The sequence below is a fragment of the Halichoerus grypus genome, chromosome 5, assembly GCF_964656455.1.
Source record: "Halichoerus grypus chromosome 5, mHalGry1.hap1.1, whole genome shotgun sequence".
NCBI lineage: Eukaryota > Metazoa > Chordata > Mammalia > Carnivora > Phocidae > Halichoerus > Halichoerus grypus.
The window spans coordinates 163,256,623-163,267,402 of NC_135716.1; positions in this window are offsets into that span (position 1 = coordinate 163,256,623).

Here is a 10,780-nt window from a genome sequence, read left to right on the forward strand (position 1 = left end):
CAGACTTTCATTATTATTATTATATTTGTTATGGTGATCTGTGATTAGTGATTAGACTTGCTGAAAGAGCAGATGATGATTAGCATTTCTTAACAATAAAGTATTGTACATGTTTTAGACATAATGTTGTTGCACACTTAATAGACTACAACATAGTAGAGACAAATTTTTTCTATGCACTGGGAAACCAAAACAATCATTTAACTTGCTTTATTGTGATATTCGCTTTATTGTGGTGGTCTAGAACTGGACCCACAAGATCTCCGTGGTATGGCTGTGGAATGAATCCTGTGGTATTGGACTGGTTCTGGAGTTATCTATGTATATATCAATGTGTATCTGTCTATCTATATCTAGATGTCAATCTAGCTATCACACTATCTATGGAAATGTCCGCTGAGAGAGCATGAAAGCAGCAATACTTCAAAAGCAATGAGCACACCCAGGGTGCCAATCTTGGTTTCTAAGTAACAGGTCTCCACTAAAAGAACCAAGGCTCCTTGGAGAAGTATCTGAGTCCAGGACCCGGTCAGGGGTAAAACGCAAGATGAGCGGAACATCTGGGTGGCTCAGTCGGTTGAGTGTCTGACTCTTGGTTTCCGTTCAGGTCACAATCTCAGGGTTTATTGTAATCTCGTGGAACGTCTTGTGGGAGAAAGTAAGTGTTCAAGTAACCATAGGGACACGTCAAATGGACACAAAAGCTGGCTTAAATGGGCTTCCACGGGCCAAATCTGGGACAACTGGAGCATTAAAATAAATGACAGCAACAGATTCCAGCCCAGTGGATAAAACAGGAAACCATGAATCCCTAGGATATAAAAAATAAATGAATAAAATATTAAAAGGTTTGATGAGCAATGGACGACGATTTCTGTCGTTTCAAAGTACCTCCTTCCATAACGCTTTATAGTCATAAAAGGAAAAAGTGTCACTTTACAGTGGGTTAAGCACGTGGGACATCATGTTCCTCGAGAATCCAAGAGAACAGCGTCGGTAGTGAGACAAATACCGACTAAGCTGAAGCCGAGCGCCATTTGCTACGCCGCGCCCAGCGGGACGCAGCATCGCTCGTGTGCAGAGCCCGGGTCCAGAAGCGACAGAGGGACAGTCACCCCGGAGCTAGGCCCCCGCGCCGGCCGCCCGCCGACCGCTCCACACACGCCGGGCACCGTCCCCGCCGCCGCCGCCAAGAGGCTCCGCGCGCCTTCCCGCCTTTCCCCGCGCCGCGGGCGGGCCGGGCGGGCGGCGACGGCGCGGCCATTGTCCCGCAGCCGCTCCCGGGCGCGCAGGAGGGGCCGGCCGGCCGGCCGCGGGGTCCCGAGCCGGTGCGCCCCGGCGCCGCGCGCCTCTCCCCGCGGGCCGCCGCCCCGAGGCCGGGACCCCGCCGCCAGCCGCCCGCCGCCCGCGCCGCCTTTGTGACGGTCCCCAGCCCCTCGGAGCCGGCGCGCCGCCGCCTCTGCTCCCGGGGCTGCAAATGGCGCCCGGCCGGCTCTGCGCCTCCCGCCGCCCTCCCGGCTCCCGGGGGTGTGGGGGCGCCGCGCCCGGGCCGCACAGCAGCCCGCCGGCGCCGCCGCCCTCCGGCCGCAGGGAGGCTCCGGGCCCCGCCGCAGCCCCATCACCCCGCCGGCCCCCTGCCGCGAACCCCTCCGGAAGCCCCAGAAACACCAAGTCAACAGACTTTTTTTTAAAAAAAAAGATTGTGGTGAAATACTCATCACATAAAACCTATCATTTTAAGGACAACTCAGTGATATTAAATACATTCACAGTGTTGTGCAACCATCACTACTATTAGTTCCAGAACTTTGTCCTTGCCTGGAAGGGAAACCCGCACGCACCAGCAGTCATTCCCTCCTCCCGGCGCGGCCCCTGGCAACCACCGCTCTGCTTTTTGTCTCTATGGATTTGTCTATTCCGGACATTTTACATAAGTGGAATTAAACAATAGGATGTCCTTTGTGACTGGCTTCTCTCACCTGGCATGATGTTTTCAAGATTCATCCATGCTGTAGAATGTATGAGAACTTCATTCCTTTTAATGGGTGAAGAATATCCCACTCTACGCATATACCACATTCTGTTTATCCAATCAGCAGTTGATGGACATTTGGGGGTTTCCACCTTTTGGCTATTGTGAATAGAGCCCCTATGTTCGTTTCCATCTGGGTAAAAGTTTTTGATTGAACACCTGTTTTCAAATTCAGCTCTTTTGGGTATGTATAACTGAATAGACTTTTGCTCCCCTACTAATGGAAAACCCTACAGCCACCTGCAATTTTCTCCCCATCGATTCTGGCAGCTCCTGGAGGTATACAACGCATGCTCCAGTAAAATTTCCTGTCTGTCTTGATTTTCCTGATATAGGAGACATATAGGTCAATATTCCTGCCCTCTCCGGGGCCTGTTCTCAGGGGATCTATCCCCTATACCACAATCCAGTCCCAGCTTCCAAATAACACACCCCCCGTCCCACCCTAACCCTTTGGTCAGAGCCCTCTGCTGCCTGACCGAAGGTGCAATGTGACCCCAGAGAACCCAATTTTTGCTGAGCAGAAACTGAGGTGTTTTCTTTTGGAGGATTTTACCTGAAGGACAAAGCAGTGGTCAGGTCAGGGTGAGGCAGCCATTTAGGGCTTGATGAGTGGGCAGAAGAAAGCTAATCTTCCAAGAGTGGCTGGGGAACCTCACACGTTGGGAGAGAGAAGCAGCCAAGGAGCATGCACAAGGACTGTGAGAAATCAGGAGCAGTCTCAGTCCTTGTTAATTCCAGGTGATCTGCTGATTTTCTCACCTAGGATGCTCATAAAATCCCTCATTTTAATCTTGAAACAAATCTTTTTAAAACTGCTCTCAAACTTGAGTTTGCATCAGAATCCCCCTGGGATGATGCTGATGCTGCTGGTTCTGGGACCACACACTGAGAGCCATCGCCTTCAGCTTGCTTGAGGGTCTGTTCCTTGAAGCCAAGAGTGCCCAAGACAGGAGCTCTGATGTGTGCTGCTCAATCTGTAGGGGCTTGGAAAAGCTGAAATCCTAGCTGCCTGCAGTGCTCACCACTAGAGTCCATCCAGCTGGATTTAATCTCTCTTGCCTTAGCTGGGCTACAGACACATGGAGGATGGAGGATGTGCGGAGTTGCGAAATGCAGGGCAGTCAGTGCTCCTACCTTCCAGCTCTGCCTCATGCTTTTGGCAGGTGTTCAAAGCAGTGCAGTCTGAGCTCCCAGCTTCTCACCAAGATTTAAGATCATGCTTCTTTAGTTTCTGCCTACAGCTCTCACACTGAAGGCTCAGACATACTTCCCTGGAGCTGAGCCAAGTGACCATCTTTTCTCCTGGTGAGATATTTCCAGAGACTTCCCCCAAAAAACTTCATACAGAACAGCTGCATCCCTTCCCTGATCCTCATATCTACTAGACATGTTTAAATCTTAGTGATGCTCACAGATTGGTCCATACGTACCAGATTGGTTTAATCCTAGTGATGCTCACCTGATTGGTGGCACCTACCCACCTACCCCACATGAGGAATAACAGATCTCTTGTCCCAACCAACATTCTAGATCACTGGTATGCAAACTCTCTGTAAAATGTCAGACAGGAACGATTTGGGGCTTTGCAGATGAAAGATGTCTGTCACAACCACTCAACTTCGCCATTGTAGCTCAAAACCTGGCATGGACAATGTGGAAAGGAACGGAATGGGTGTGTCTGTGTTCCAATAAAACTGTATTTGCAAAAAAATAGGCAGCAAGTGGGATTTGGCCCAACCTGTTTTGGATAGTCTTTTTTTTTTTTTTTCTATTATTAAATAAAGTTAATGAGTCTTCAAACAGATGGAAAGTGTATTTAGTGTTAGCAGTTCTAATTGTTATGGAGACTCTAAAAAAATCTATAAGTTTTCTCAAGAGCTGGCAGTAAGCCCAGCCACTCTTAAATAAACCCAGCCTCAACATTTTCAAAAAATGTAGAATTATATCAATATATAGCTAAAACTGAACCAACTTCCTGTCTTTAAAAGATAAATATTTGACACTGTTGTTTAAGCAGAAATAATTTCTGAAACGAAAATATGCACATATGTCTTAAAGGTTTATATTAAACATGGAATGTTGAGACAACAGAAATGAGAACTTAGATCTATATGATATAGATTATATTTACCAATTTATTACTTTATTCTCTCCTATTTTTAGTCCTTTATATATAAAAAGTAAAAATAGCAAAACAACACACAACCCAGACAACAATGAATCATATAAACAGACTTGGTACACAGCCACTTTTACACAAAGACCAACTCAGCTCCAAAAAGCAGAAAGTTTCCCACGCCTTAAAAAAATGTATCAGTTGCTATTGTTTTAATGGTTAGAACCATTTCCAACTTCATCATCTCTCTCTCCGTCTTGTGTGTGTGTGTGTGTGTGTGTGTGTGTGTGTGTATGTGTGATAGCAGTTTTGACAAGTGCCTTTGTAAGAGGAATTAATCCACTTGGAAACTTCCCAGTTTCCAAGTTTTCTATTTTCCTTCTGTTCTTGCAAAGTGTGTGGCCGTAGAGCTCAGGGCTTAGAACGGTTGTGTCTTTTCTGATTTTTCTGTTGTCTGCCATTAGTTTTGGCTTATATTGCATTCTGTTTTACCCACTCGTCAAGGAGTAGGTAGTCTTCCTTCACAGAATCTAAATGTCCTGCCTTGGGATTCTCTGCCCAGAAACTGTCTCATTTAAGGAAGTAATTGGTCCTAATAACATCATGGGACAGAAAGGTATGAAAAGATGTTTGATGGAAGCTGCTCTGTTTAGAGCTCTATTTAATAGCTTTCTATTTCTATTTCTATCTAATGTCTTATTCATAGAATTCCTCATTAGAATTTCACATAAAATAATGGCACTGGGAAAAACAGTGAACTAACTTTAAATTATGACAGATTATTAACTCATTCATTTGAGGGGATCAATCCTCAATTCATTTCATTCATTCTAAAAGTAACTTACCCATTTTAAACTTAGCCATTCCAGAATTCCCAGTTATCTAACATAGGTCAATTTTAAGTTCTCAAAGTACAGAAACAAGTTAAATTGCATTGGTTTCTGAAGACAAAATGAGAAATAAAGAAAAAAAAGACTTTTTCTTGGGGCAGCTGGGTGGCTCAGTTGGTTAAGCATCTGACTCTTGGTTTCAGCTCACGTCATGATCTGGGAGTCCTAAGATCAAGCCCCTGCATCAGGATCCACACTTAGCATGGAGTCTGCTTGAGATTCTTTCCCCGTTCCACTGTCTCCCCCTCCAGGCCTCCCCCTGCTATGCTCTTTCTCTCTGTCTCTAAAATAAATAAATAAAATCTTAAAAAAAAAAAAAAAAGACTTTTTCTTACACTTGGACGAGGCTGTTTCTTTTTTTTTTTTTTCTTTTTAAATTTTATTTATTTATTTGACAGAGAGAGAGACAGCGAGAGCAGGAACACGAGCAGGGGGAATGGGAGAGGGAGAAGCAGGCTTCCTGCTGAGCAGGGAGCCCGATGCGGGACTCGATCCCAGGACCCTGGGATCATGACCTGAGCCGAAGGCAGACGCTTAACGACTGAGCCACCCAGGCGCCCTGGACGAGGCTGTTTCTATTATAAACTTGTCACTAGGGTAACTCAATCTGACTTTATGTAAATCAAAACAAAAATTTAGTTTAAGGGGCTCCTGGGTGGCTCAGTCGTTGAGCATCTGCCTTCAGCTCAGGTCATGATCCCAGGGTCCTGGGATTGAGCCCCGCATCAGGCTCCCTGCTCCGTGGGAAGCCTGCTTCTCCCTCTCCCACTCCCCCTGCTTGTGTTCCCTCTCTCGCGGTGTCTCACTCTGTTAAATAAGTAAATAAAATCTTTAAAAAAAAAAAATTTAGTTTGAGGGATGCCTGGGTGGCTTAGTCAGTTAAGTGACCAACTCTTGATTTTGGCTAAGGTCATGATTTCAGGGTTGTGGGATTGAGCCCCATGTAGGGCTCTGCACTTGGTGGCAGGCGGTCTCCTTGTCCCTCTCCCTCTGCTCCTCCCCCAGCTCACGTGTGCACTCTTTCTCTCTCTCTCTCTCTAATAAATAAGTGAATAAACACTTCTAAAAAATTTAGTTTGAGGGTGCCTGGGTGGCTCGGTCAGTTAAGCGTCAGCCTTAGGCTCAGGGCATGATCCCAGGGTCCTGGGATCGAGTCCCACATCAGGCTCCCTGCTCAGCAGGGAGTCTGCTTCTCCCACTCCTTCTACCCCTCCTCCCTGCTTGTGCTCTCTCTCGCTCTCTAGTCCTCACACTCTCAAATAAATAAATAAAATCTTTAAAAAAAATTTTAGTTTGAGTCTATTTCCTATTTAGTCCTAGGTTGATTTAACCAAATTAAAGATGATTTGTATTAATTTTAATCCCAAACTTGATAAATACTTCATTAACAACTAAGATCACTGCTTCTAAGTATTTTTAGATCATAAAGTGGTTAATTGTTTTACTAATAACTATTTTATATTATCACAGACCTTTAAATAAAATTAGCTTTTGCAGTAAGTTTATTAAAATCCACTGAACCGAGAAATGCCCAAAATACATTTTCACTCAATACCATAATATACTATCTGGGCTGCTGATTTAAAATATGTGGTTTTGGGGGTTTTTTGGGTCTTTTTTTAAGATTTTATTTATTGACAGAGAGAGAGTGAGTCCAAGCAGGGGGAACGGCAGAGGGAGAGAGAAGCAGACACCCCATTGAGCAGGGAGCCCAGCCCGATGCAAGGCCCGATCCCAGGACTCCGGAATCATGACCTGAACTGAAGGCAGATGCTTAACCAACTGAGCCACCCAGGGGCCCCAAAATATGTGGTTTTTGTTTCAAATAAGATTGTCCTTGTCATCTTCCCCGACTCATGCCCAATTTATATTTCAAAAATCACTTAAGAGAGGTTTGCAAAAGCAAGTTCAAGATAATGTTGTGCATATTTTAATTTTGAAACTTTTTACAAACAAAAATACATTAAAATCAAATACATAATACATATTAAATAAGTGGGCAATAAAGATTTTGATTTGCCGTGTGTGTGTGTGTGCGTGTGTGTGTGTGTGTGTGTGTGATGGTGGTTTATGTTGTTCAGACATGTGTGGGTATTACAGGCAAAGAAATTAAATTAACTCCCCCATTCTCCACATGTGATTTCCCCCTCCCTGTCTAAGCACTACAAGAATGCAGGCCCCGATCACATAAAGCCACATGAGACTGAAACAGCATTTTCGTCTTCTGTGATTTCAGTCTGATGGATACTCAAGGAAACTAATGCTAGCTATGGATGGTCTTTGCTGCCTGCCCCAACATGTTTATTATCAACACTGGCCTGGCAGGAACTGGTTGCTGACCCTACGCAGCTGTGGGGGAACCAGGAACTAGTCATTTCATCTCTGTAAAATAGAGTTGGAGTAGACTATCTCTAAAGTCCCTTCTATTTCTCAAATTATTTGATTGTATGGGTTCTGTTCCCTATCTATCTGGTTTCTGGGGTATTAACTCGCTTACATGGCCAGCCAAGACTCGATCCAGAGGCATTGGGGCTCCTCCACATCTGTCACGGTAAAAAATACCTCGTTCTATCTTATCACACTGGATCAAGATCATGCAAAGTTATTTGGTGGTGGTGGTGGTGGTGGTGTTTTAATAAGAAAACCATAGCATCTGATGCATTTTTTTTTTCTAAAGACTAGGATATTCTGAAATGCTTATAATATTTTTACATCCCTGAATAAAATAGGTCATTTAAACATTGTTAATGTCTAAAGCCACCATGTTTGGAAAAGGCAGGAAAAGGCAGGAAAAATCAGAAACTATTTAAACTGCTTGTAAATTATATCCCAAGATAGACAGAAGTTTACTGGATGGGAAGGACCACGGTAACAGCAGCTTAGACAAGAGAGCCTTCTTGGAGGCTTTGAGACTGGGCTCGGTGCTCTACCCAAGCATCTCAGAGCACCCTTCTCATCCTTGCCCACTGTCACACCCAAACCTGTGTTGTAACTGCTTAACTGCTAGTCTCCCTCTTCACTCACTGCAAATTCCATGAGGGCAGGGATTTTGCTTGTTCCCTGATGTACCCCTAGGGCCTGACACCTAGGAAGGACTCCATAAGTAACTGTTGGGTAGACAGCCAGCTATATCACTTGCTGATCTTCCAAGAGCAACAGAAGCAAAGCAAGAGTGGCACCACGTGAGAGCAGTAAAAGACCTCTCTACCCACAGCCTGTGTTCGGGGGCTGGCAGGAGAACATAGGTTCCCATCAATGTGTGATTTGATGGAATCCCCACAAATTTCCATCCAATAGCATCCTTGTAGTATGTCATACGATGCCTGCCTATGATAGGATGGATCCTATTACAGGATGTATGACATTTTGGTGGGACCACTTTGACTATTTATCCAATTCTTACACACACCTCAGCAGAATCTGCCCACAGTGTATGAACCACAAGCAGCTAAACACAAAGAACGAACACTCTTCAAGAGCGGAAGATGAGTTGGTGTTGGCTCTATTTTAGGAGGAAATTCCTCTGGCTACATTTTCTAGGAACGAGGTGGGGCATCCGTTGTGCAATTGCTCAGCATACTGTTTGGTAATGGATCAAGAGAACCTTTTACTCCTTCCACAGGAGAAATTTGACCTTCGGTTAACTTTCTAGCTCTGTTCCCCCGGCAACCTAATAAAGAACAGCGTATCAGCTATGTTGCTGGCATCATTACACGTGGAAAAAAAGGATCCCTAGTCGGTAAACTGCATCCAGACTGGGAGAATTCTAAGTCTACCTGATAGGAAGCCACAGGTGCAGTGACCCTTGGAACGGACGTATCTCTTGCAGGGACCCTGGAAACTATGTCTACAGGGTTGTTATAATGGACACTTGCTCCCATGAGACAAGAGGCTTTTAAGCCAGGATAGCTTCCATACTTGTCTGATGTGGGTCTGTCTCCTTGCACCTAGGTTATGACACACGGACAGTTCCGGGGACTCCGACAGAAGAGCGACATCTGGTTCTGCCCTCCTGGTGAGCGGGCGCTTCCTGTCCTGTATCCTTTGAAGTGCCTCTGAGGCCGAGGGTGGCAGTTCATGAGTGTGAATGTTTCTAAATGCTCAGTTGAGCCTAAGTAGACCACTGTGGTACGACCAGCTTCGTGTTTTGTTTTGTTTAGATGCTCCACAGGGACGATGAGAGACGTGAAACTGTCTGGCATGGTTTTCTGCTTCCTCCAAAATCATGATCATACCTGTCACTGTCTGCACGACAGACAATCCATCTCCATCACGTGTCACCAAGACATATAGCTCCAGTTGACGCCTTCCTTAAAATCCCCAAGCTTGTTCCTACTAAGCCTTCTCCCACCAAGCACATAATCCCACCCTAACCCCCTGGTTTTTAATATGCTACTGACAAATATCCAAAAGTCAAACGATGGATATAAAAATCACTCCCCCAAACCACAATTGTCAATGAAGAATTGGGGGTAGCGAAATAATCTCCCCGGGGGTCAGAACAGATGCTGGAAGTCCTCCAGTTATGAAGGTCCCATATCATCTGATCGCAATGGTGTGAGTTAGTGTCACCTTTTAAAACCAGGGGCACGTTGGAAAACAACCAAACTACTCCTGCCAAACAAAACACTTCTCATTTCTCTCCACAGAAGCATTCTCTGACGAAAAGAATTCCATTGTCCGCGCTAGAATGAAAGGTTTGAGGAGCATAGCAATATTTAGCAGAAATCCTGAACAAAAATCCACGAAAACACTGCCCATCACAAGCGACTGAATAAAGGGCCCTCTTTGGAGCTGGAAGACAGCACGAAAGCACAAGGCAAGCTACAAGAGACCAACAGCAACAGGAAGGACCGTGGTAAAGCTCAAAAGAGAGTGCAATAGAAACTTCACACCCAACCCTCTGCCCCTCCCCACCCTGTTAACACTAGACTTCACAGAGGTAATTCTATTGTCAAAGCACAAGAGACACACAAGCCAAACTTCTCAATCTAATGAAGCAGTCTGAACTCAGATGACCACAGGCCACTCCAGTCTTCCCACTGCCCTCAGAATCAGCACATGCAGCCAACGTGTGGCTTTGTTCACAACATCAATGAACGACAATAAAAACCCATCACGTATTCTGAAGCTCCAGAATACTCAATTTCACATTTTGCAGACCACCAGGTAGCGACCACCAAAATATTTACATCAAAGTGGCATCTATCTGCCAAATGACCAGCAGTCACGTTGCTCTATGTCATTTCTTAGTCTATTACAGATACAGGCCTTATTTACATTCCTTTCCAACCCTTGCTACAAAAGCATGTCCCCTTCCCCCAAGAGAAACAACTTCCCAGGGATGCCATTTTTAAATTCCATTACAAGTAAGAATTCTGTTCCTGCCCATGCAACGTATCTAATATAAGACAAAGAATCCCTTTGTGAACTTGGATTGAAAGTGCCAGAAAGATGCCAGATATAAAATGAGTCCTTAACGGTCTGTGTTGGGCTCAACGATGAATTTACTTATAAAAATATCACCAACTCCATTAATTAAACCTCAGGCACTGTGCAGTTATAAATACTGACCACCAAATGTGAACATAAATTTAAAACAGAGGACAGTTTACGATCTAATAGTCCAAACAAAGTCATTATTTCCATTAAAAGCGATAAAATTCAGCAATCCAGTTAGTACTAATGTCAACACCCAAACTCAAAACAGCCAACCAGGAAGGCAACAATCAGAGACAT